Here is a 25,363-nt window from a genome sequence, read left to right as displayed (position 1 = left end):
ACGGAGGAGCGCCTACGGCAGCCCCTTGTCTGGAACCCCATGGTTAGCACTCAAAGAGGCCACTTGGTTGGTAGTCAGGCTCATGTTTCCTGGGGTCCCATGGCAGCGGGTCCAACGCGCTCTTTAGGTGACTGGTTAGAGTTTTCAAGCTTGTCAGAGGAGGTACAGGCAAGTGGATGGGAGCCTTCACACGACTGGAGGTTCTCATCTCAGTCAGGGCCTGCTCAGAGACTGTTCCATCCCTTTTCTTCAAGCTACAGGGTTAGAGACGCTTACAACGAGTTGCAGTAGAGGCCCTGCAGGTGGCAGAGTGCTAATTTCAGAGGATCCGAGTAGTGGGCATCTGTGGGAGGACTTGTGTCATCGATCCTGAGCCAGCAGCTCTTGAGACTGGACACTGGAGACTGTGGGCTTGGGAGTGTTGTCCATTGGCACGAGTACAAGTGGGATCCTGGTGAGTGGCTTTGGAGGGACCCTTTCTCTTCTGCAGACCACCCAAGTGTCCCGTTCTTTCAGTACACTGTTCGACTGGGACGTCATATACTAGCAGCACAGAGAGGCCTGCCCCGCTGCAGCACCTCATTGGCAGGAGGAGGGTCTCACAGCTGAGTTCTTGGCAACCTTTTGGGAGAGGTTGTGGAACTCCAGACAGCGAGGCGAGTCACCTTGTTTCAGTGGCTGGTCGCACACAGAAGCTGGCTAGTGCATAGTGGTCTCTCGGCCGCATGTGCAGCTTGTGACCATCTTGTGGAGAGTCAATGTCACTGTCTTTGGGACTGTCCTTCGGCACGCTTCCATTTCTATGACAGTGGTATCGGAGCAAGGTCCTCTCTTTTCCTTTCCTAAGGAGAGGCGGTCCTTGGCATAAGTCATGGCAGAACAAGTAGAAGAGCTGGAGCGGCTCAGGCAACATGTAACAGACTTGGACACTCCAAGTCAAGAATCGACCACGACAGCACCAAATAACCACTTTAAAACAGTTCACAATTCACAATAGATTTGCAGTGGCTTGGCGGAGTTCCGTGCCTAGAGATATTGGCCCCAAAGACTGGCACCCCTTTCGGTATTTCTTTTTGTATAAATTTGAGTTCAAAGTACAAGAGTGGTTGGATCTCACTCTCAGACTCTGCGTCCAGATGCATCATGCTCTGCAGAGTGTGAGCCCAAATCACTTATTTATTTACAAGGGATACCAAAAGCAGAGCTCCAAAAGCTCAAAATCAAAAGCCTAAAAATAAAGCAGAGGTTGTCTCTCTCACAAGCTCTCTTGAATAAAGCAAAAGATTCTCTCTCTCTCTCTCTCTCTCCCATCCTTGGCGTAGAATAAAAAGCAGCCAAAAATCTACCGTAAAAGGTCAACACAAAATCCGTCGTGATTTTCGAAACTTGCCCTACAGTGCCACGTCATCATGTCTGTGCATTTTCCAGGATCTTCCCCTATTGCCTTTAGGGTTAGGGTTAAGCTTTCTGCAGTTTAGGGTTTCTGGCAGCAGAATTAGGGTTTGCAAGTTTTAGGGTTAGGGTTTCCTTAGGGTTTGCAGGTTTTTAGGGTTTCTGCAGACGGGTAGCCACGTCATCACTTTGTGACATACCCCCCTCTTGAAAGCACTATAATCGCCCTGGATTACGCCTGCAAAACAGACAGAGGCCATAAACCGTCTTAGTAGACACTGACTGTTAGTACCTACGTACTAGAAACACACATCTAGCACATGTACCAACTCGACAGTCACATCACACGACATCACTAGACATCACATGACATTCAACATTCATTCGGATCTTAGACCATGATTTATCGACAATGTAGCTAGCAATCGCATCTAGATCCAGTCGGGACCTCATCGATGTCCGATTGACTAACCCCTATTGCAACCATGTCTATTCGAGATCAAGTAGACCAAAATGCTGCAGTCATTTCTTCTATCAGTTCCTGCACTTACAAACAAGTCAAGAACAAATCAGTTTCATATTCAGGAATTCCATTTCATAAAGTCATACAACAGAATATTGTCAGCTCTCAGTATCCTTGAAACTCAAAGAGAATAAGTGACTCTAGTATCAAAATCGAGGCATCTGTTGACAAAGGAGCGGAGTAACTCCCCTCTTGTGCATCCCACTGCACCAGATCTCCGGCCAAGCTGAATTTTGGGTTCCATTTGGAGTAGACTATGCTAAACCAAAAGCCTCGAGGTAAAGTTTCACAATCTGAGGAGTATCTACTAGGTCCTCCTCCTCCATCCACTTCGCATCCAATGCAGGATAGTTCTTGAACTTAACCAAGAACTACCTTCGAACTTTACCTTTATTCTTCGTATCCTTATGTGCCAAAATCTGTTCAGGAACAAGGGTCTCCTCGTTTTCTTCCACTTCGGGTTGCTCATTGGGCTCCCCATCATCAGGCACATCACCTTTAAAAGGTTTCAAGAGACTCACATGAAATGCATTGTGAATCCTCCAAGTGTCAGGCAGTTTCAGTCGGAAGGAGACATCATTTATCTTTTTAGAGATATGGAAAGGTCCATAGTATCGCATACTAAGCTTTGGAAAAAGCCTCTCCTTTCTTTTTTTCTTTCTCAGGCGTGCCTTCTCAAAACGTAAAAGCACCCAATCATCCCCCTTCAATTTCAAGTCGCGACGATGGCGATCCGCTGCCTTTTTCTGTCGTTCTTGAGATTTCTGCAAAGCCTCGCGAACCTTGGCAAAAGCCGTGTCTAAGTCTCGCGTATGAGCCACGATCTTCATTTAATTTGCTAAAGTCACTTAAAATTTAAGTGACCTCGGATACTCCCTGGAGTTCCGCACTTTCTGCATTTGTTTTCACTCCTTGGAGCAGTGTTGGCGCGCCCAATTGCAGCACCTTTCCGTCGTCCCCTCCTTACGCCACAGCAGTAGACACAGATGGAGGCTCCAGCTTCGCCATAGAGGGACTCGCTAGAAGCCCCCTCGCCCGACCCCGCTGAGCCCACCATTCGACTTGCTCTCTCGCCTACAGAGCAAGCGAGCCTTGCCGTAGAGGTAGAGCGATTGCAGGCGACCTCGGTCATCTGCAAGATTCTCGGCACCCGACCTAGCAGAGGAGACCTTCTCCAGGCCCGCCTTCTCGCAGAGGTGGGAAAGATTTTGGATGTCCAGATTCTCGGACGGGGGTACTATCAGATCGAGTTTGAGTCCTCCGAGTTGGCGTCCAAGGTCATAGCTATGAGTCCACTGGCCATCCGAGCATCACGTGCCCACTTTCGACAGTGGCGACTTGGTTTTGACCTAGCTTCGGATGTTCTAGTAGAGGAGGCAGACATCCCCATCTCAGTCAGCTTTCCGGGTTTACGGAGGGAGTACCTACCACTTCTTTCCAGGATCGGTTCCGCCATTGGGAGTGTCCCGGAGACACCTCGCACGGCAGCATCAGTAGCTGCCAAGGCGGCTGGCATTCCCTCAGTTCAAGTTTTGGTCAGAGATACCCACATGCTCCCGAAGGTTATCTTTTTACCTCGGGTGAGTGGGGGTTGGTTTCGACAGAGTGTGGAGTACTCGGGTCTCCCGAACCAGTGCTTCATTTGCCGACAGATGGGCCATCTAGCGAAGGCCTATCCACGGAGGAGGCCGCGACCTGCACCACAGCCTCAGTCCCAGCTTGCCAGGGCTGGCCCGCAGCCACCACAGCCAGCGGCACAGCGTACAGATGCAGAGCCACACTCCGAGCCTGGGGCTCCAACGGAGGAGGGGTGGCAGCAGGCCCGTGGCCGTCGACGCCAGGGGCCACAGTGTCAGCCTTGCACTCAGAGTGGCCCTCAGGTGCCTACTCAGCAGAGTGGGTTCCCACGGGGAGCCGTTTTGGTCCTCTTGAGTAGGAGGAGATCCCTGCGCCAACCCCCACCTCCGCTTCTCCATCGACAGCCGTTCCTCCCCAGAGTTCCCCCCCTTTGCCTCATCCTCCCCGCCTTTTGCTCCTGTCGCCTCTCTACCTCTGTCGCCCCATCCCGCCCCTCTTCTCCTCCACTCTCCCCAGCTCCTTCTCCCCCCCCTCCTGCTCAAGTTCCTCAGTCGGCTCAGGAGACTGGTCCCTCTCCGGTGGCTAGAAGATCTCTTGGCAGCGCCTTTGCCGCGAGTCGCCTAGCGAGAGAGGGTCAACCCTTCTTGTGGCCCCCTCTGCAGATTCAGACATCCTCCCTTGCAGCCATCCCTCGTGGGCTGACGAGCATTGACATCCGACGCCGCTGGGACTTCTTCGACTACGGGTTCACTCGTTTTCTCGACGATTCCGTAGCAAACCATGAGGCGGCCTGTTTCAGGGTCCATGTTTTGTTCCTCGCCGCTAGGGGGACAGAGGCCCTGGACTCAGCGGTTGGTTTCTCCTTCCCCCTCTGTGGTAGGGCCGAGACAGAGTGGTCCCTTGACTCAGTGGTGGGATGGTTGCATACACAGGTCTTAGAGTTCTCTCACCACATGGGAGAACTTGGAGTTACAGATATGCTGCAGACTTTGTGGCCATTGGCCAAGTTTGCGGTGACACCCCCAGACTCAGCAGGATGTAGGCACATTGTGGTGTACTTCTTTGCTGATACGCAATGTTTGCCTTGCTATGTATACATTCATGAGGACTCCTGGACAGAGGAGGTTGCGTTACGCACGGCTCGCTCTGCTTGGGCTTGGGCTAGGCACTCACTGCAGTCACGCCTATCTAGAGGACGCTCGGATGCGGATTACTCCCCATCCAAGCCTGCCTCGAAGATAGCCCGTCTTGCTGCTGCGGCAGCATCTGTTCTCTCTCACTCCCCATGAGGATCGTCTCATGGAATGTGCACGGACTAGATGGGCCCCAGTTTCAACGACAGCGGGGCCGATTGCGTCAGGAGCTTCAGCGTTGCCTTGTGGGAGGAGAGATTGATCTCCTTATGCTTCAGGAGCACCATCTGTGTGAGAGCCGCATTCGGTGATGTGGTCAGATTTTGCGAGGACGTTATGATACCTTTTGGTCAGCTGCTTTTGGACCTATAGGCATCCAGGGTGGGGTATGTATGACTATTGCGGACTCATTGCAGCAGGCCATTGTGGGCAGAGGGATTATTGTGCCAGGCAGGGCTCAGTGGATTACTATGCAGGTTCAGGGTGGCCTTGTGGGCTTCCTGAACATCTATGCGCCCAATGTGGCGAGTGCTCGTGCAGAGTTTTGGTCATAGATTGTTGAGTCTTTGCCGCAGGCCGATCATTGGTGTATAGGAGGCCGATCATTGGTGTATAGGAGGGGACTTCAACATGTTGGAGGACCCTTCTGACAGGATTGGTGGCAGCCATGCTACTGTGCATGGAGTCGAGTTGGCAGCTTGGGAGAGGTTTTGTATGACTTTGAGGGTCTCGGATACATGGCAGCACTCTGGTTTTGTGAGGCCCCCAGGCAGTCTTGCCTTCTCTAGATCGGACCGCAGAGTGGGAGGAGTGAACCTATCGCGGATAGATCGCTTCTACACTAGTGACCACTTCAGTGACTTGGGGGGTTCAGTGGGCATCCTGGTAGGGACTTCCTTCTCGGACCATGCACCAGTGATCCTCATGGTGGCAGACATGCAGAGGATTGGGAGCACGATGCTTCGCATCCCAGAGAGAGTCTTGTTGGACTCAGCACTCAGAGAGAGGATAGAGGCTCTCTAGACAGAGGGCATGGACAGCCAGGTCTCACCTGCAGACAGAGTGCCCTCAGGCCTAGCTCAGCTTAGCCACTTTTTTCTTCAAGAGTCTCTGGCTCGTCGGGCTGCAGCGAGGGAGGCGGAGCAGCATCTCAGACGAGGCATTGCTTCACTACAGAGGATGCAGGAGCACAATCCAGACAGTCCATGGTTGGAGGAGCAGTTACAGCAGGCTCGACAGGAGCTTGCTAGCACAGAGGAGAGGCGTCATGAGTTTGCCTTTCACCGACAGGCATCTCAGTGGACTCAGGTGGGTGACAGAGTGACTGGTGCTTTTTTTGAGACAGTGGGACCTCGGCACTCGCATGCCAAGGTCATTCAGTTGAGGAGGCCTGATGGGTCACTTGCTTGTGAGCCCGAGGATATGCGTGCAGTTGCTACTGACTTTTACCGTGAGTTACTGTCGGCTGAGCCTCAGTCAGAGCGGCAGGATGCATGCAGGGAGCAGGTTTGGGCACAGATGCCATGTCTTGTGACAGAGGAGATGCGCTAGAGGCTAGAGATGCCACTTCAGCTTGAGGAGCTGCACATAGCTCGGAGGGCCCTCCCTCGTGGTAGCTGTCCAGGTGAGGATGGGTTGACTCCCAGCTTTTTCTTGGAGTACTGGGACCTACTTGGCCCAGATCTTTGTAGTGCTTTTCAGTACATTTTGCACACAGGAGTGATGCCTGACAGCATGAGTGAGGGCCTCATCTACCTCATTCCCAAGGAGGGTGGCTCCTTGGATGAGATTCGACAGTGGCGCCCCATCACCATCCTCAACTCAGCCTACAAAATTCTTGCCAAGGCTCTGAGTTTGAGGATTCAACCACTTTTAGAGAGCCTTATACATGGGACTCAGACAGGTTTTGTCAAGGAATGCAGTATCCTTGACAACATCTTTACTTGCTGGGAGGCTTCTGCCCTGGCACGGCTCCGTGGTGAGGACCTTGTGATTCTTCTTCTCGATTTTGAGAAGGCATACGACCGAGTTGACTGGGACTTTCTAGAGGGCACTCTACGCAGGATGGGCTTCTCAAATGCTTGGATCAGAGGGGTGTCGTTTTGTACAGACAGGATCACAGTCAGGTGCTTTTGGCAGGGGGGAGAGGTGAGCGCTTCATGCTCACACGCTCGGTCAGACAGGGTTGTCCTCTTGCCCCCTTTCTCTTTCTGTTCTATCCGGAGGCGATGAGCAGATTTTTGGTGTCACAGCAGGTTGGTCTTCGGGGCTTAGCACTCCTTATTCGCGGAGAGGAGCTACTGGACGCTGAGTTTGCCGATGACTCAGCCTTGTACTTAGATGGCCAGGAGGCCAATCTTCACAGATGTGAGCAGGCTCCGGAGACCTTCTGTTGTGCATCGGGCGCACTGATCAACTGGAGAAAGACAGTGGCTTTGTCGGTTGGTAGTGCTCCTGTGCCAGATTGGATGCAAGGAGAGGGTTTCAGGTGGATTCCCTCAGGGACTGCAGTTCGGTACTTGGGTTGTCAGGTTGGTTTGGACTTGTCTCTCGAGCAACAGATTGCTCCTCTTCCCCTGTCCATCAGGAGAAAGCTGTTACATTGGAGCTCAGCACGTCTGTCGCTGGCTGGTAGAGTAGTAGTTGCCAACCAGGTGCTGTTGGCGACTATGTGGTACATCACTTCCTGCTGGATCTTCTCAAGTTCTTGTATCAGCCAGGTAGAGAGGCTGATCAGGAACTTCCTTTGGTCAGGACGAGACACTCAGATGGCCCGAGCCAAGGTGGCTTGGTCGTTCATCACGCTTCGTTGTTCTCAGGGAGGGCTTGGGATCATTGATCCAGCACAGCAGAGCAGAGCCCTTCTAGAGAAGTTCATAGTCAGAGGACTTCTTCCAGGTGAGGAGCCCTGGAAGGAGTTCTTGTTGCAGAGGCTTCGTGCCAGGGTGCCTCAGTTAGGAGGCCCTTGGCAACCTTCGACCAGATGGATCTTTACAAAGATGCGCCGAGTTGGTTTGAGCAGGAGACTGGAGGACCGCTTCGCTGTGAGTTTGCTTCGTTCTTGGGAGCTCTTACGGCGAGGCCTGGAGCAGCGACAGCCGATGTGCACGGAGGAGCGCCTACGGCAGCCCCTCGTTTGGAACCCCATTGTTAGCACTCAGAGAGGCCACTTGGTTGGTAGTCGACCTCATGTTTCTTGGGGTCCCATGGCAGCAGGTCCAACGCGCTCTCTAGGTGACTGGCTAGAGTTCACAGGTTTGTCAGAGGAGGTGCAAGGTTTCAAGCTGCAGGGCATGAGAGGGGTGCAGAGCATGTGTCAGGACATCTCAGAGTCAGTTCCAGCTGAGTGGCTCATGCCTCTCGAGCCAGTAGCACCCCAGTGGATGGGAGCCTTCACACGACTGGAGGTTCTCATTTCAGTCAGGGCCTACTCAGAGACTGTCCGAGCCCTGTTCTTCGAGCTTTAGGGTGGGGGACGATTACAGCGAGTTGCAGTAGAGGCCCCGCAGGTAGCAGAGTGCTGTATTCAGAGGATCCGAGTTGTGGGCATCTGTGGGAGGACTTGCGTCATAGACCCTGACCCAGCAGCTCTTGAGACTGGACAATGAAGGCTATGGGCTTGGGAGTGTTGTCCACTGGCACGAGTACAGTGGGATCCTGGTGAGTGGCTATGGAGGGACCCCTTCTCTTCTATAGACCACCCAGGAGTCCCCTTCTTTCAGTACATTGTTCGGCTTGGACGTCATATACTTGCAGCATAGAGAGAGGCCCGCCCCGCTGCAGCACGTCATTGGCAAGAGAAGGGCCTCACAGTCGAGTTCTTGGCAGCCTTTTGGCAGAGGCTGTGGGACTCCAGACAGCCGAGGCGCATCACTTTGTTTCAGTGGTGGCTGGTTGCACACAGAGCTACAGCAGTAGGGAGCTGGCTTGTGCATAGTGGTCTCTCGGCCGCATGTGCAGCCTGTGACCAGTTGGTGGAGAGTCAGCGTCATTGTCTTTGGGACTATCCCTCGGCCCAGCAGGTGTGGCTATGAGTTCTTCGACTGATGCCTACTCTCTCCACGGCTAGACAGTACACTTGGGGGGCAGCGGCTTGGTCCACTCTCACGGGCCCGGCACTTCAGTTTGAGCTATCTTCCACCAGCAGGATGATAGTGATAAGGGGGGGCGTCCTACACTCCAGCCTGCTACAGAGCTTACTCCACAGGAGTGGTGCAGTGAGAGAGAGGAGTGTCGGGAGCTCATCAGTGGCCTGACACTGTGGTTCATCTGGCGGGCCCGCTGTTTCCGCATTTTTGAGGCCCGCTCTGTGCCGCCAGCAGAGACTGTTCGTGACTTTTGGCTAGAGCTGATCCATACTCTCAGAGGATAGCTTGAGGGACTACAGGGCAGCTCCGACCGCATGCGGGAGCGCCGCGAGGCTTTCCTTCGACTGTGGCGCCCTAGGCCTTTCTATACCATTGTCCAGGGTGTGCTTAGATGGCACTACCGACCACCTGTGTGGCTCTTCTCTCCTCCCATCCCTTGATTTAGCCTCATTGTATATATGTTGTTCTTTCATTGGGAGAGTCTCCCCATCATGTTTGTTGTAGCCCTCTCTTGCAGAGGTGGTTGTAGCCCTACGGGCAACTTTCATTAACTAAAAAAAGGATCTTTTTCTTGGAAAAAAAAGTCTCGTGTATACTCATCCGCTTCAAAAATCTTATCTTTCGTGCTTAGGAAGGGTAGAACCTTCGCAGCACCTTCAACAATCTCAAATGGCGCCTTCCCCGTCGAAGAGTGTATCGTGTTATTGTACGCAAATTCCACCAAAGGTAGATACTTTTCCCATTGAGTCTTCTGATCCGAGATGTAAGACTTCAAAAAATCTGAAACCACTGAATTGGCAATCTCAGATTGCCCATCAGTCTGCGGGTGGAACGATGACGAGAATTGCAACCGCTTGCCAATGTTCTCCCAAATTGCCTTCCAAAACAAACTCGTAAATCTAGGGTCCTTGTCGGAGACAATAGTGTAAGGCATGCCATGTAATCTAAAAATCTGGGCCACAAACAATCTCTCTAAGTGATCTGGCTTGACTGTGTTCTTCACTGGAATGAAATGAGCTTGCTCGCTAAATCTGTCAATAACAGTCCAGATACCATCGTGACCACTCTGTGTTCTCGGGAGATAAAAAATGAAATCCATTGCAATACTTTCCCAAGGGCGGGTGGGTATGGGCAAAGGCTGTAACAATCCCTGTGCTTTATGCCTGTCAAACTTGACCTTCTGGCATACCAAGCAACTGTGCACAAACTCTTCCACATCCTTCTTGAGTCTCAACCAAAAGAAGTATCTCTCTACCCCTTTCATGGTGGTAGCAATGCCGCGGTGACCCGTAAAAGGTGGACAGTGGCATTCAATGATCAATCATAACCTTTTCCCTCCGGCTCTGTAACGCACAACATGGTTTTTCTCATCAAGTAGCCATCCCAAATGGAATATCCCGCTACTGTCTCCCCATCCCATATCCGTGTGAAAATGTCTGCAAAATCTGTATCTATGGCATACTGGTCGACCATATCCTCGAAGCTCCTATGATGTATCGCGGAAATATCCAGAATCAACAGCTTCCGAGACAAAGCATTTGCCACCACATTCTTCTGTTCCTGAACATGGACAATTTGAAAGTGAAACTGTGACAAGATGTTCGCCCACCGTATCTGCTTTTCCGATAGCTGCTTCTGTGACAAGAAGTAGCGCAAACTTTGATGGTCTGTAAAGACAGTAAAATCCGCTCCGAGTAGGTAATGTCGCCACTGAGTAAGAGCATGGATAACCGCCAAAAGCTCTTTCTCATAAATCTGTGTTGTCATTTCCGGCCTTGAGAACAATCGGCTCTCGTAAGCAATGACATGGCCTTCTTGCATTAAGACTGGACCCAGACTACGACTACAAGCATCACAATATACTTCAAATGACTTCTGCAAGTCTGGCAAAGTCAAAACTGGTCCCATAGTCAATTTCTCTTTCAATGTTTGAAAGGCAGTCACCTCTGTGGATCCCCACGAGAAAGGGACTCCTTCTGTGTCAAGATATGCAAAGGGGAAGCAACCTTTGCAAACTTTCGAATGAACCGCCTGTAATACGAACACAGTCCCAAGAAGCTTCTAACTTCATGGACATTCTTCAAATCGAGCCAATCACGAATAGTCTCTATCTTGGCTGGATCCATTTGCACTCCTGCTGCTGACACAATGTGTCCCAAAAAGTGTATCTCTGGTAGGAAAAAATCACTTTTCTTTGCATTAATCACTAACTTGTGATCTCGTAATGCTTGAAAGACCTGAAGCAGACGATCTCTATGTTCTGCCTCATTCTTGGAGAAAACAATGATATCATCAAAGAACGTGCCAACAAATAGTCTGTACTCTCGAAAAATCTTGTCCACCATCCGGTTAAATGTCGCAAGAGCATTAGTTAAGCCAAAAGGCATCACCAAAAACCCAAATAACCCAAAAGTCATCCGAAAAGCCGTCTTGTAGACATCTCCCGACGCGATTTTGATCTGATGATATCCACTCTTCAAATCAATCCTGCTAAAGCATGAGGATCCCTGTAATCTGTCGAGTATATCATCGATCCTAGGAATCGGAAATCTGTTCTTGATGGTGATTTTGTTGAGAGCTCTATAATCGATCCACATTCTCCAAGATCCGTCTTTCTTCAAAACCAACAACACTGGAGAGCAATACGGTGAAGTACTAGGCTGGACAAGACCCTTTTCCAAGAGGTCTTTCACTTGGTTCATAATCTCTTCATTCTGTGCTCGGCTCACACGGTAAGCTGGCCGGTTCGGTGGTGTGCTTCCAGGTATCAGATCAATGGTATGATCTTGAAGACGAGCAAGTGGTAACTCGCCTGGTAGGCCCTTAAAGAAGCAATCGGCGTGAGAGTGGAGAAAATCTTGGCGTTCTTTATCAAGTTTAGACATATTTGTCCTATCCTCATCACTCAATTCTTTCATAAAGATTGAGTAAACAAACAGACTGGATTTCATTAAATTTAGAAATGGCCGAAGCCAATACAATAGGGACAGACTCGCCCTTCAGTTTAATGTGAAGTACAATGGTTCTGCCCTTCTCTCTAGTCAATGTCGCTTTCCTTGCCTGATAATCGACCACGGCGTTGTTCTTGTGGTACCAGGGAATTCCCAAGAGAACATCACAACCTTCCAAAGGCATTATGTAAAAGTCCTGATGCCCCAAATACCCCTGACAATGAAACCGAAGTTTGCCAATGACAGGTGTAATGGCTACGTCCCTGCCGGGTGCCGCTAGAACTGCCTCCACAAGTGGTCCCATCCGATCAGAAGTGATCTCGAGCCGCGCTGCCAATTCTGGTGAAATGAAGTTGGCCTTGGCTCCTCCATCAAAGAAGATCAGGTCCTCTTGGTCTTTCACTTTGCCCCAAGCTCGGCAAAGTTATGTACTCTCGTCCATGGTGTTGGGATCGGTACCCACACAATCTGGAACCAGTCCTGTTTTCATCTTGCCTTTTCTTCCACGTTCCTCAGCTGCTCTCGAGCCTTTCGTCGTCCTTGTCATTCTGTTCTTTCTATGCCTTCTTAGGGCACTTTGCGGAGATATGTCCATGTTCCCCACATCCAAAGCACTTCCCCTCCTTGATGAAGCGAGCTCTCTCCTGAGGAGTAAGCTTGGATCGTGCATCCTTCTTTTCTGGGTTGCTCTTTCTCTTTCAACTTTCATTCGCTGAAGTCTGTTCGGCTCGTTGTGTCATGACCTCATCAGTGGGGTAGGTCAAACTACCAGAGTGAATGGCAAAACCCCATTTCGCATGACTCATCAACTCTTGAATTGAAGTTGACTTCTGTTCCAAGCAGTGATCTCGGTTCTCTGTAGGTAGACCCAAGGTAAACCGCTCAATTTGTTCTCTGAACGAAATCTTCTTGAATGAAGAGGCGGGTAGAAAAGAGCTCCAGAATCTCTCGCAATAAGCCTCCACTGTATCTCTCTTGGTCATCCGAAGATGGTTCCAAGCAGCTCGTATATCGCGTTCATACTCTTGAGTTAGCCAAGAAGAAATAAAAAGCTTCTTAAAAATCAGCCATTTAACTGGCGTAGTCTTGTTTAAAAGAAGGGTGGACCACCAAGTTCGAGCATTCCCCTTAAAATAAGAGGCAGCTCTCCGAATCTTGGAGTGCCCTCAGTAGCGTCCTCCCGCGAAAGCGATGTCAAACTGCTGTATAAAAGACAAAGCCTTCGAAGCATCTTTATATCCTGAAAACGTGTTAGATTTAATTGACTATCCACCTTCCTTAAACTCTCGGACTTTCTTGCTTTTATCTTCCAGAAAGTCATACTGGTTGGCTTTATAAAAATTCTTCTTGTTTGCATAAAAGTTGTCGTTATCAGAGTCTGAATTGTCTGTAGACGAGTCCTCTGTAGAACTGTCACTCACTGGGCGAGATTTATACTTCTTTGCCTTTTTCTTGCCCTTTCCGAAGCGTTGTTTCTTGCTTCGCTTTTTGCCTTTTCTGTCTTCTTCGCTCGAGTCAAAAGAGCTAGAAGAACTGTCAGAAGAAGAAGAAGAAGAAGAAGAAGAAGAAGAACTGGGTACTCCTTCAAATCGAACACGCTTCTTCTGTTTCTTTGCCTTATCAAATGTCGACTGACGTCCCAAATATCCCGGGAAGTCAGTGCTTTTCTTCTGCTTTTTGCCGTGCTTTTAGCTTTGTTCGGTGCGTCAAAAAGCTGAGCAATCCGTGCATCAACCACCTCTTCTAATTCCTTCTCTGAATATTTCTTGCGAGCAGAAGGTTTCTTGAGAGCATTCGAGGGTGGTGGTGTGCTTTTCTGCCACTGCTCGTGCACTTCCTGAAAGGAAGTCTCGCTCATATATTTTGAAAATTTTGGGTCCTTTGCACAATTGAGCATCATCTTTGTTGCATCGCCGATCAATTGACGACGTTCCATCTCTCGTCGCTCCGCCTGAGTAGGCCGAGGTGGGCCATACTCTCTGCCGGAATCTTCGTTGTGATCCCTTCCCGCATATCCGGATGCAGAGGGAGTCGACTGATCCTTGCATGAAGCCATAGGTGCCGCGGAAAAAAAATTGGGATCGGATTTCTCCTAGAAGAGAAATCAACTGTGCTCCGATACCACTCTAACAGACTTGGACACTCCAAGTCAAGAATCGACCACGACAGCACCAAATAACCACTTCAAAACAGTTCACAGTTCACAATAGATTTGCACTGGCCCGACGGAGTTCGAGCCTAGAGATATTGGCCCCAAAGACTGGCGCCCCTTTCGGTATCTCTTTTTGTATTAATCAGAGTTCAAAGTACAAGAGTGGTTGGGTCTCACTCTCAGACTCTGCGTCCAGATGCTCTGCAGAGTGTGAGCCCAAACCACTTATTTATTTACAAGGGATGCCAAAAACAGAGCCCCAAAAGCTCAAAATCAAAAGCCTATAAATAAAGCAGAGGCTCTTTCTCTCACAAGCTCTCTTGAGCTTCCCAAAAAATAAAGCAAAAGATTCTCTCTCTCTCCCATCCTTGGTGTAGAATAAAAAGCAGCCAAAAATCTGCCGTAGAAGGTCAGCGCAAAATCCGCCGTGATTTCCGGGACCTACCATACGGTGCTACGTCATCATGTCTGCACATTTTCCAGGTTTTTTCCTTGCTGCCTTTAGGGTTAGGGTTTTTGCAGTTTAGGGTTTTTGGCAGCAGAATTAGGGTTTGCAGGTTTTAGGGTTAGGGTTTCCAAAATTAGGGTTTGCAAGTTTTTAGGGTTTCTGTAGACGGGTAGCCACGTCATCACTTTGTGACACAACAAATAAGAGAACTACAGGCCGCTCTTGCTCAACAAGAAGCAAGTGCTTAAGACCATTGAAAAAGGGAAAGCAAAGATGGTGGAGAAGCCACTCAGAATCCCATAAGACCAATGGACACATATCTTAGACTGGGCTCCAACTCAGCCGGAGAGGGATCTTGCAGTGGGAACCTCCCGACAACACGAAGAAGATTCAATCTCTTCGCCGAGTTACTCGCCAAACTACTCTTTTATGAAGAACTTGGATAAAATCATTCCTAATGAGGATATCCCGTTGCATCTAGACAAGGTTGTAGATCAATCACTGGAAGCAGGAAAGCAAGACGAGGATCAAAGGAAGAGTCGACACAAAATCCTTGTGCACAAAGATTCCAAAGCTATCTCCAAGAAGCGGTCCCGACACCACAAGAAGAAGAAATTCAAAGTTGGAGATAAGGACATTAATTTCGAATGCTACAACGGAAGGAGGATGGTCAACAAGGCTCTAGCTTTCATACGTCAGTTCAAAGTGGCCTTTCCAAAAGGCAACTTCTCAGAACACTCAAAGCTACGCCATGTTAGCATGTATCTGAAGATACAGCTAGCAATTGGTGGCTTACTACAACGGAAGGAAGGTGGTCAACAAGGCTCTAGCTTTCATACGTCAATTCGAAGGGGCAACTTCTCAGAACGCTCGAAGCTACGCCATGTTAGCATGTATTTGAAAAATACAGCTAGCAATTGGTGGCTTACTACAATTTTGGAAGGGCGCAAACCCAAAGATTGGAAGGAGTTCAAGAAGCATTTCTATGCTCAGTTCCTTCCTCCTAACTTCGAGACAGATGTAAAGAAAGAATGGAATTGGCTCTCCCAAAAAGAGAATGAAGCTTTGGACTACGTTAATAAGTTCTGGGAGATCTCCTCAAAGTCACTTCCTTATTGAAAGTTTCTGATGAAGAGAAGATGTGCAAGTTTGAAGCTGGACTCCAGCCATTACTTTAGAAGCCATTACTTCAGAAGAGCATGAAGTTGTACCCTCGAAACACCCTTCAAATTATGATGCAATCCGCATTAGAAAGTAACTCCTTGCAACCAGGAGTTTAGAATCTTTCATGCAAAGCAGAAGGCTCTCTCTATTGAAACATATACCCCCACATGAAAGCGGCCTTCAGATCATCCAAAAGGCCCAGAAAAGAAGCCAAAGGGAGCTAAGAAGGGTCAATTCCTTACTCCCTCTCGGTTGAAGGCCTACATGGAAGAGGGAAAATGTTTCTATCGTGGCGAGAAAGGCCACAAGAAACCAGATTTCCCACGGCTTAAGAAAGGCTCTCCTCCTCCTTGGCATCGAATTCAGTCCCTAACGTACAAGCTAACACCAGGAAGGAGAAATGGAAAAGGCAACTACTCAAGGGATGGAAATTTGAATGGGTAAAAAGTCTTGATCCTGTTTGATCCAGACTCGACAGATAACTTCATCTCGCTAGACACCTTAGAATCTTTCGGTCTCACTCCCGAGAGGTTGGGAACTCCAATTAGTTCTAGTCAGCCTTTGAGGGGTTGACCACGAACTCTACTCTAGTGCAGGGGAATTTGACTCAAAAGATCGGAAAGTCCTCTGATCAAGAGTCTTTCCTAGTTGCTCCAATAAAAGGATGGAATATCATTTTGGGAATGCCTTGGCATTACAAAATTCATCCTATCCCAGATTATGTAAATAAGAAGCTGTCCTTTTCTTTCAAAGAGCAGCAGTATGACGTAGACGCAAGTGCTAGTGATTGGGCTATACCCATGGTCGGTCACATCACTATTAAAAGAAAAATGAAGAAGTGTCTTTCTGCTTGATTTTTGTCAAAGAGAGAGAGAGAGAGAGAGAGAGAGAGAGAGAGAGAGAGAGAGAGAGAGAGAGTGAAAATGTTTTGTCAAAATTGGATAAAGATCGCCCAACTTTTCTTAATCAATATTAGGATTGTTTTATTGACAATCTCCCAGATGAATTACTGACCGAAAAATCATCAAATTGATCTAATTCCGGGCAATTCACCCCCAAATCAACCACCTTACAGAGTTAGTCTCTTCAACAACAAGAAATTCTGAAACAACTGACCTTAAGGGTCTTGTTCGCCCTAGTACTTATCCTTATTCTTCACTAGTATTGCTTGTTCAGAAGAAGAAAGACGACACTTTTCCAATGTGCATCAATTATCATTCTTTAAACAAGATTACGATCAAGAATAGATTTCCGATTCCTCGAATCAATGATATCTTAGAAAAATTACAAGGGGAAAAAATTTTCAACCGTATAGATCTCAAGAGCGTGTTACCATATATACATGGTAGATATGTGTCTATACACACTTAGGATCGCCCGGGCACTTTTTCCCTCACTAGGAGGTTTTTTCCTTCGTGCATTGTATGATGTGGTCAGATTCTACGTGGCCGCTATGAGACTTAGTGGTCAACTGCTTTTGGGCCTGGAGGCATTCAGGGAGAGGTATGTATGACTATCGCGTACTCATGGGAGCAGGCCATTGTGGGCAGAGGTATTATTGTGCCAGGCAGAAACCAATGGATTACTATGCAGGTTCATGGTTGCCTCATGCGCTTCCTGAACATATGTACACCCAATGTGGCAAGTGCACGAGCTGAGTTTTGGTCACACATTGTAGAATCATTGCCGCATGCAGGCAATGGTGTGTCGGGAGAGACTTCAACATGTTGGAGGAACCCTCATATAAGATTGGAGGTAGCCATGCTACTGTGCACAGGGCTGAGTTGGCTGTTTGGGAGCATTTATATATGACCTTGAGGATTTCAGATGTGTGGCAACATGTAGGCTTTGTGCGGCCTCCAGATAGCTTATCTTTCTCTCGCTCTAACCACAGAGTAGGAGGAGTGAATCTATCTCGGATAGATTGCTTCTACATGAGTGACCACATCTATGACATGGGGGGATTTGTTTGCATTTTGGCAGGGACCTCTTTCTTAGATCATGCGCCAGTGATTCTTTCCGTGACACACAGGCAGAGGAGTGGGAGTGTGATCCTACGCATCCCCGAGAGGATTTTGCTAGACACAGAGCTTAGAGAGCGGGTGATGGCACTTTGAATAGAGAGTTTGGGCACTCAAGGTACCCCTGCTAGCAGAGTGGCCATTGGACTTGCTGGGCTTAGCCGCTTCTTCCTGCAGGAGTTTGGAGCTCACTTGGCTGCCGCTCACGAGGTGGAGAAGCGGCTCATACGTGGCATTGCTTCCTTACGGCGGATGCAGGAGAGCCACCCTGACAGTCCTTGGTTGGAGGAGCATATGCAGCAGGCTCGACAGGACCTGACCACAATTGAGGAGCGGCGCCATGAGTTTGCCTTCATCCACAAGCATCTCATTGGAACCATGTGAGCGACAGAGTTACTTGTGAGTTCTTTGAGAGACTATGGGGCCTCGCCATGCGTGCACCAGTGTTAGCAAGTTGAGGACAGTTGCTTCAGAGCTTGAGGATATGCGTGCAGTTGCTACTGACTTTTACCGTGAGTTGCTTTCATCTGAGCCATAGTCAGAGCACCAGAGTGCATGCAGAGAGCAGGTTTGGGCACACATGCGTTGCCTAGTTACTGAAGAGATGCGTCAAAGACTAGAGATGCCTCTCTAGCTAGAGGAGCTCCATGAGGCCCTCAGGGAACTCCCCCGAGGTAGCTGCCAGGATGGTTTGACTCCTAGCTTTTTCTCGAGGTACTGAGAGTTGCTTGGTTCGGATTTAAGTAGTGCCTACCAACATATCTTGCACCCTAGTCTGCCTGACAACTTGAGTGAGGGTGTAATATATCTTATTCCCAAGGAGGGAGGCTTGTTGGATGAGATTCGGCAGTGGCAACCCATCACTATTCTCAACTCAACCTACAAAATCTTAGCAAAGGCATTGAGTTTGAGAATTCATCCGCTACGTGAGAGCATTATACATGAGACTCAGACATGTTTTGTCAAAGAGTACAGTATCCTTGACAACATCTTCACCTTTTGGGAGGCGTCGGCCCTCACACGTCTCCAAGGAGAGGGTCTTGTGATACTCCTCAATTTTGAGAAGGCCTACGACAGAGTTGACTGGAATTTCCTGGAGGGCACTCTACCCAAGATGGGCTGTTTAGATGCTTGGATCAAAGGAGTGTCAGCTCTCTACAGATATGCACACAACCAAGTGCTCTTGGTAGGGGGGAAGAGGGGAGCGCTTCATGCTCATGCATTCGGTTAGACAAGGTTGCCCTCTTGCCCCCTTCCTTTTTCTCTTCTATGCTGAGGCAACGAGGATTCTGACTTCACACGAGGTTGGTTTGCGTGGTTTATAGTTCCCTATTAGGAGAGACGAGCTGCTTGACGCTAAGTTTGTTGACGACTCAAGCATGTACTTGAGGGCCATGAGGCCACTCTGCACAAGTGTGAGCAGGCTCTTGAGGTGTTTCGTTGTGCATCATTGGAGAAAGACTGTGGCTTTTTGGGTTAGCAGCGCTCCTATGCCGGGAGAGGGCTTCACGTGGATCCCCCCAGGGACTTCTGTACATTATCTAGGCTGCCAGGTTAGCTTGGATTTGTCTCCAGAGCAGCAGACCGCTCCCCTCCTCTCCATTGAGAGAAAGCTGCTTCATTGGAGTTCTGCACGGCTCTCTTTGATTGGTAGAGTGGTAGTGGCCAACCAGGTGCTTTTGGCTACTATGTGGTACATCACGTCTTGCGGAGCAGCTGCGGAGTGCCTGGAGCAGCACCAACCCACTTGCATGGAGGAGCGCTTTAGGGAGCCTCTAGTTTGGAACCCCATGGTTAGCACACAAAGAGATCATTTGGTTGGCCTCATGTTTCTTGGGGTCCCATGGTAGAGAGCCCAGCCCGCACTTTCGGTGACTGGCTACAGTTTTCAGCCCTCCCTGAGGAGATTCAGAGCATCCAGCTACGAGGCATGAGGGGGGTGCAGAGCATGTGTCAGGATATTACAGAGGCTATAGCAGCTGAGTGGCATATCCCCCTTGAGGCAGTAGCTCCCAGATGGATGGGGGACCTTCACACGCCTGAAGGTCCTCATTGCGGTTAGGGCTTGCTCAAAGACAACGCCCCACATGTTTTTCGAGATTTAGGAAGAGGGTCGGCTTCACAGAGTCTCAATAGAGGCACCATAGGTTGCAGTTTTCTATTTTCAGAGGATTAGAGTTGTGAGCATCTATGGGAGGACTGTCATCCATCCTGAGTACCAGCGAAACCGCGAAACGCGTTTCAGCTGGCATGAAACGCCCGAAACGCCCGAAACGTTTCGGTCACCAGGTGAAACGCCGCTTGTGAAACGCCTTAAAAAATTTGGGGATTTTTTTCAAAGCCTGCGGGCACTGGGCAGCGGGCGCTTTTTCGCCTGGTTATTTTTCCCCTGTGGCTGCGAATGTGAGCCTTAGGCTTTAGCCTTTGAAATTTAACGCTGAGTCGCTGACGCGTCGTGGGCAAGCCGCAAGCGAGAGAGCGCAGAGGCAGAGCTACCGGCTGGGAGCTGCAGCTTCAAGCTTGCGAGGTAAGTACTAAGGTATTGCTCTCCCTCTCTCTCTCTCTCTCTCTCTCTCTCTCTCTCTCTCTCTCTCTCTCCAGACAACAGACAGCAGACAATTCAATTGTCAATTTGTCTGTTGTCTGTTGTGTGTGTGTGTGTGTGTGTGTGTGTGTGTGTGTGTGTGTGTGTGAGAGAGAGAGAGAGAGAGAGAGAGAGAGAGAGAGAGAGAGTTATCAACTTATCATTTATAAATTGTCAAGACTCACGAGTCAGTGGTCACTCGTTACTCACGTCCCGACTCCGGTCAATTTTCTCGAAGATTTTTGCGGTCAATTTTCTCACATGTGTTCACTGTTACATGTTTCAAAATTTGCAGGGCTGAGGATCTTCGATCATGGTGAGAGGACAAATCAGGCAGCCAGTAATTGAGAGGGATCCATGGGAGTCTACAGTTTTCATTTCCAAATATCACAAATCTAGCTCTCGTAGGGTTGTATGTAAGTTGTGTGGGGATGTGCTCACAGGAGGTGTGACCCGCTTGAAAGCCCATTACGCTTGGATCGGAAGCAAAGGGAGAGATGCATGCAAATTTGTCTCCGAAGAGTTGTGGCTTTCTTTTGGGGGTGAGCGGGCGAAGTACATCAGTCTTGTCATGCCCTCTCTCGAGTCCCCAATAGGTGAAGAGGCCCTCTTAAAGAAAGTCCTAGATGAAAAAGGTAAATTGGCTGCTCAAAACCCTCCTTTGCCTATGGTGGGTGCTACTTCTAGTACTCCACGAGCCTCAACTTCAAATATCCCTACTACATCTAGTACTCCACGAGCCTCGACTCCAAATATCTCTTCCACCTGTCGTGCTCCAAATGTTACTGCTAGTGTGGAAGATAGCAATGCAGGAGATGCTACAGAAGCTAGCACTCAAGACGTGGATACTAGTCATGCTGCTCCTTCTATTAGCGCTACACAGGTAGCTCCTTCCCAACCCGAAGTGGGACAACTTGGAGTAGGTACGCATAAGAAGAGGGCTCGCACATCTGGGCGCTCTTCTACTTTGCATGATGTTTGGGCTCCTAGCTTGAAGAAGGCGGCGGAGATTGCCGAGGAGCGTTTTTTTTACCAATGCAACATTGCATTCCATGCTGCACGGACAGGGGCCTACAAAAGATTTGTGAATGCCGTCTCAATGGCTGCAGCTGCGGGAGCGCCAATTACTCCTGCCGGATCTGAGGCACTTCACACTAGCAGATTGACACGTCAAGTAGACATGGTTCATGAGCAATTGCAGGGTCATAGAGATTCTTGGGCAGTATATGGCTGCACTATCATATCGGATGGCTGGAAAGATGTGCGAAAGCGTCACTTACTCAACATCCTCGTCTCTTGTTGTACCGGCACAACATTTTTGAGAGCCATTGATGTGTCAGGAGCTGGCATACGAATCACTGGTATGTTTCTTATCCTTATTTCTTGTCTCTTGAAAATCAAAGTGAAGTGTTTCTTACAAGTTACAACTTACAAGATTCGAATCCCAAATGTGCAGGAGAGCTTATTTTTCAGCACATTCGAGATGCTATCAAGGAGGTTGGGCCACAACATGTGGTGCAAGTGGTGACAGACAATGCAAGCAATTGCAAGCTTATGGGCGAAATGGTCGAAGCTGCATATCCACACATAGTATGGAGTCCTTGTGCAGCACACTCCATTGATCTTATGATGGAAGATATTGGTGCACTACCATGGGTGACTACACTAGTTGATAAAGCTCTACAGCTTATCAACTTCATTCATCGAAAATCATTTGCTCTAGGGTTGTTCACTGCCCATTGCAAATGGGCTCTCAAGAAGCCGGCAAAGACCCGATTTTGCTACATCTTTATTGTCTTGTCCCGGTGAGCTTCTCAAAGGTTTCCTATTCTTTGAATGCCCATTTTTTAGACTTATGTGAAGCTCAAATATACATTGTTTTATGTACAGCTTGATGAAATGCAAAGATGACTTGCGTCGTATGGTGGTAGACGAAAGGTGGTTAAATTGGCCAGACTCCACCAATCCTGTTGCCGTGGCGATCCTTGATGGGGTGATTTGCAACAACACGTTTTGGAGGGAGATTGATGGCCTTCAAGCAGCTCTTCAGCCCGATAGTTAGCGTTTTACGCTTATGTGATAGTGAGGGATCCACCCTCGGTCTCCTCTATGAGTTCATGACAAAGTTGAGGGTAACCATACGTGATTGCACGTCATTGAGCTCAGACAGGTAAGGTTTTTGAAATATTTATCTTTCTTTCAAGTCTTAACTCTTATGGCATTACATGATTACACATATTGTAGTTCACACGTGATTATGTGAACTTGTGACATGTAGAGTAAGCATCATGCTTGATATATTTGATGTACGATGGAATTGGTTTCGCCGTCCTATACATTGTGTAGCCCACATGCTACATCCGGCTTGGAGAAGTGAGACTCAGTGATCCGATCGTGTGCTTTTGACCGGATGGAATGAATATGTGGAGAGAATCTATCGAAACAATGGTCATGCGCAAAATCGACTAGAAGAGGATCTTTTGGAGTATAGAGGTAAAGATCTCTAAAGTCTATACGTATAAGGTCTTAAAGCACAATCATAAATGGCATATTCTAAAGTCTTTAGAGCTTGCAAATTGTGTCTTGATTCTTGTGAGAAATTATACATATAGGTGGCACGGGAAATTATTCTCGTGCAATTGCCAAAGATGTTGAAAACCAAGCACTTCCAGTTTCATGGTGGGAAAAATTTGGGGGTTTGACACCCATGTTGCAGTCTTTGGCTTTGCGGGTCCTCTCCCAAGAGGTGAGCTCATCCGGTGCGGAGAGGCTATGGAGCATAATGGGCGACATACATACAAAAGATCGATACATACCCAGTAGATCTTGAGTCAGGACACTGGCGGCTTTGGGCTTGGGAGAGCCGCCCTATGGTATGAGTACAGTGGGACCCGAGAGAGTGGTTCTGGCGGTCTCTCGACCGATCACCCAGGGACTCCTTTTTTTAAATACACAGCTCGCTTGGGGTGACACATACTAACAGCACAAAGAGAGGCTCGTCCAGCTACAACACTTCACTGGCAGGAGGAGGGTCTCACAATCGAGTTCTTGTCAGGTGTGGGACAGCAAGCATCCGAGGAGAATTACTATGTTTCAGTGGCTTGTAGCACTCAGGGCTACAACAGTTGGGAGTTGGTTAGTACACAGAAGCTTTTCGGCAGCACGTGTAGCCTATGGCCATCCTTTGGAGAGTCAGTGTCATTGTTTGTGGGACTGCCCCATGGAACAACATGTTTTGCTTCAGGTTCTCCGGCTGATGCCAGCCCTCTCCACAACCCAACAATACACTTGGGGTGTTGCAGCTTGGTCCATTCTCACAGGCCTAGCAATCCACTTTGAGTAGGCTTCACCAGCAGGATGATAGTGATCCAAGAGGGTCGACCTACACTTCAGCTTGCCACAGAGCTCATACCCCAAAAGTGGTGCAGTGATAGAGAGTGGTGTTGGGAGCTCTCATCCGCGGCCTAACACTCTGGTTCATCTAGCGGGCCCGCTGCATTCGCATCTTCGAGGCTCGTTCTGTTCCACCGGCAAAGACTATTCGTGACATTTAGCTGGAGCTAATACATACACTCAAAGGTCAATTTAAGAGACTTGAGGGCAACTCCGACCGCATGCCGAAGCGCCGAGAGGCTTTCTTGCGACTTTGGCGCCTAGGGCTCTCTTCACCATGGTTCAGGTTGCACCTAGATGGCACTACCGGCCACCAGTGTGTCTTTTTCCTCCTCCCATCTTGTTATCTAGCCCTCATTGTACATACTTTGTCTCATTGGGAACATCTCCCCATGTTTCTGATGTAGCCCTCTCTAGTAGACGTGGTTTGTAGCCTTCGGGCAGTTATCATTAACTAATGGAAGGATCTCTTTTCTTGCAAAAAAAAAAATCCAATGGTGCCAATGTACAGATTATCGTGGGGTTACTGAAAATGCTACGGATCAGCCTATTTCTGATAGAGATGTACATGATGTACTTGATGTGGAAAGGGCTGAGAATGAGCAGGCTAGAGGTATGCCAAAATGGCTAGTGCACACTTTGCGTGACAGTTAATTGGATGCACGTATGTCTAGTCGTACTCGTTCAGGTTCTCGCCATGCATCTTATGCGTCAGATTGTTATGGTTTGGTTTTTTCTAGTTTATGTGATGTGAAGGAACCTCTATCTTTTGATGAAGCACAGAATTTAGAAAATTGGATGAATACCATGCAATCAACATATGATGCACTTACAAAAAATGACACATGGACTTCATATGATTTGCCTCCTGGCAAAAAGGCCATTGGTACAAAGTGGATATACAAGTTGAAATGTAATTCGGATGGTGAGATTGATCGCTACAAGGCTTCACTTGTTGCAAAAGGTTATGCGCAGCAAAAAGGCATAGATTATGAAGAGACTTTTGCTTCCACTTGTCATATGACTATTGTCCGTTTTCTATGGGCATTGGAAGCAATCTCCTCGTGCTTGGTATGAGAAAGCTGACACTCATTTGGTTAAACGAGGCTTTCGTAACAGTCCAACAGAAAGCACTTTGTATGTAAAGCATGAGGATGATGTATTTCTGATCGTTGTTCTATATGTGGATGATTTGCTGATTACTGGTCCCAATGAAGCACATATTGCTGAATTTAATGTTATTTGAATGCTACTTTCAAGATGAAAGACTCGGGGCTTTTGCATTATTACTTGGCCATACAGTTTAAGCAGTGTGATGGTGGTATTGCCTTGTATCAAACACGCTACATAGAGACATTGCTATGTAAGTTTGGACTTGAGGACTGCAAACATATTGCTACTCCCATGGAAACAGGTTTGAAATTAAGTCTTCATGATGTTGGTGATTCTGCTGATGTCACTCTTTACCAAATTGCTATTGGATGCCTTATTTATGTATGCAATACAAGGCACGATATTCGGTTTGCAGTCTCACAGGTCAGCAGATTTATGCATAGCTCAGGGTCTAAGCATTGGCAGGCTGTCAAGAGGATTTTTTGCTACTTGAGTGGCACTTTACATCTTGGGTTGTTTTATCCCAAGGGGGATCATTACCGCCAGATTTACATGCTTTTTCGGACTCGGATTGGGCTAGTCGTAATGACACACGAGTGTCCACAACTGGTTTTTGTTTCATTCTCGGCAGTTCATGCATATCAAGGTTGAGCAAGAGGCAACCTACTGTGGCCACTTCCAATTGTGAAGTTGAGTACAAGTCAGTCTTCACAGCTACACTTGAGTGTGTATGGCTCAGACGCGTTATGGCTGATTTGGGTGTTGGGCAGGACATTGCAAACATCATCTACATTGACAGTAAGAGCGCATTGGCAGTTGCGAG

The 25,363-nt window shown here is 48.4% G+C and overlaps 2 protein-coding genes and 1 pseudogene across 3 annotated transcripts in view; 2 read left to right on the top strand and 1 right to left on the bottom strand.

The window, feature by feature from the left end:
* LOC147428208 (vesicle-associated membrane protein 711-like) overlaps nucleotides 1-25,363 on the bottom strand; it is a 79,091-nt gene that overhangs the window by 14,197 nt on the left and 39,531 nt on the right. The window lies entirely within an intron of this gene.
* LOC147428209 (uncharacterized) overlaps nucleotides 1-25,363 on the top strand; it is a 177,301-nt gene that overhangs the window by 143,828 nt on the left and 8,110 nt on the right. The gene's annotated exons all lie outside the window — the stretch shown is intronic.
* On the top strand, nucleotides 20,348-23,377 carry LOC147428211 (uncharacterized; annotated as a pseudogene).

Source organism: Adiantum capillus-veneris, chromosome 23 (genome assembly GCF_014529385.1).
Source record: "Adiantum capillus-veneris isolate H3 chromosome 23, ASM1452938v2, whole genome shotgun sequence".
Taxonomy (NCBI): domain Eukaryota; kingdom Viridiplantae; phylum Streptophyta; class Polypodiopsida; order Polypodiales; family Pteridaceae; genus Adiantum; species Adiantum capillus-veneris.
This window is presented reverse-complemented; position numbering and strand designations above follow the sequence as displayed.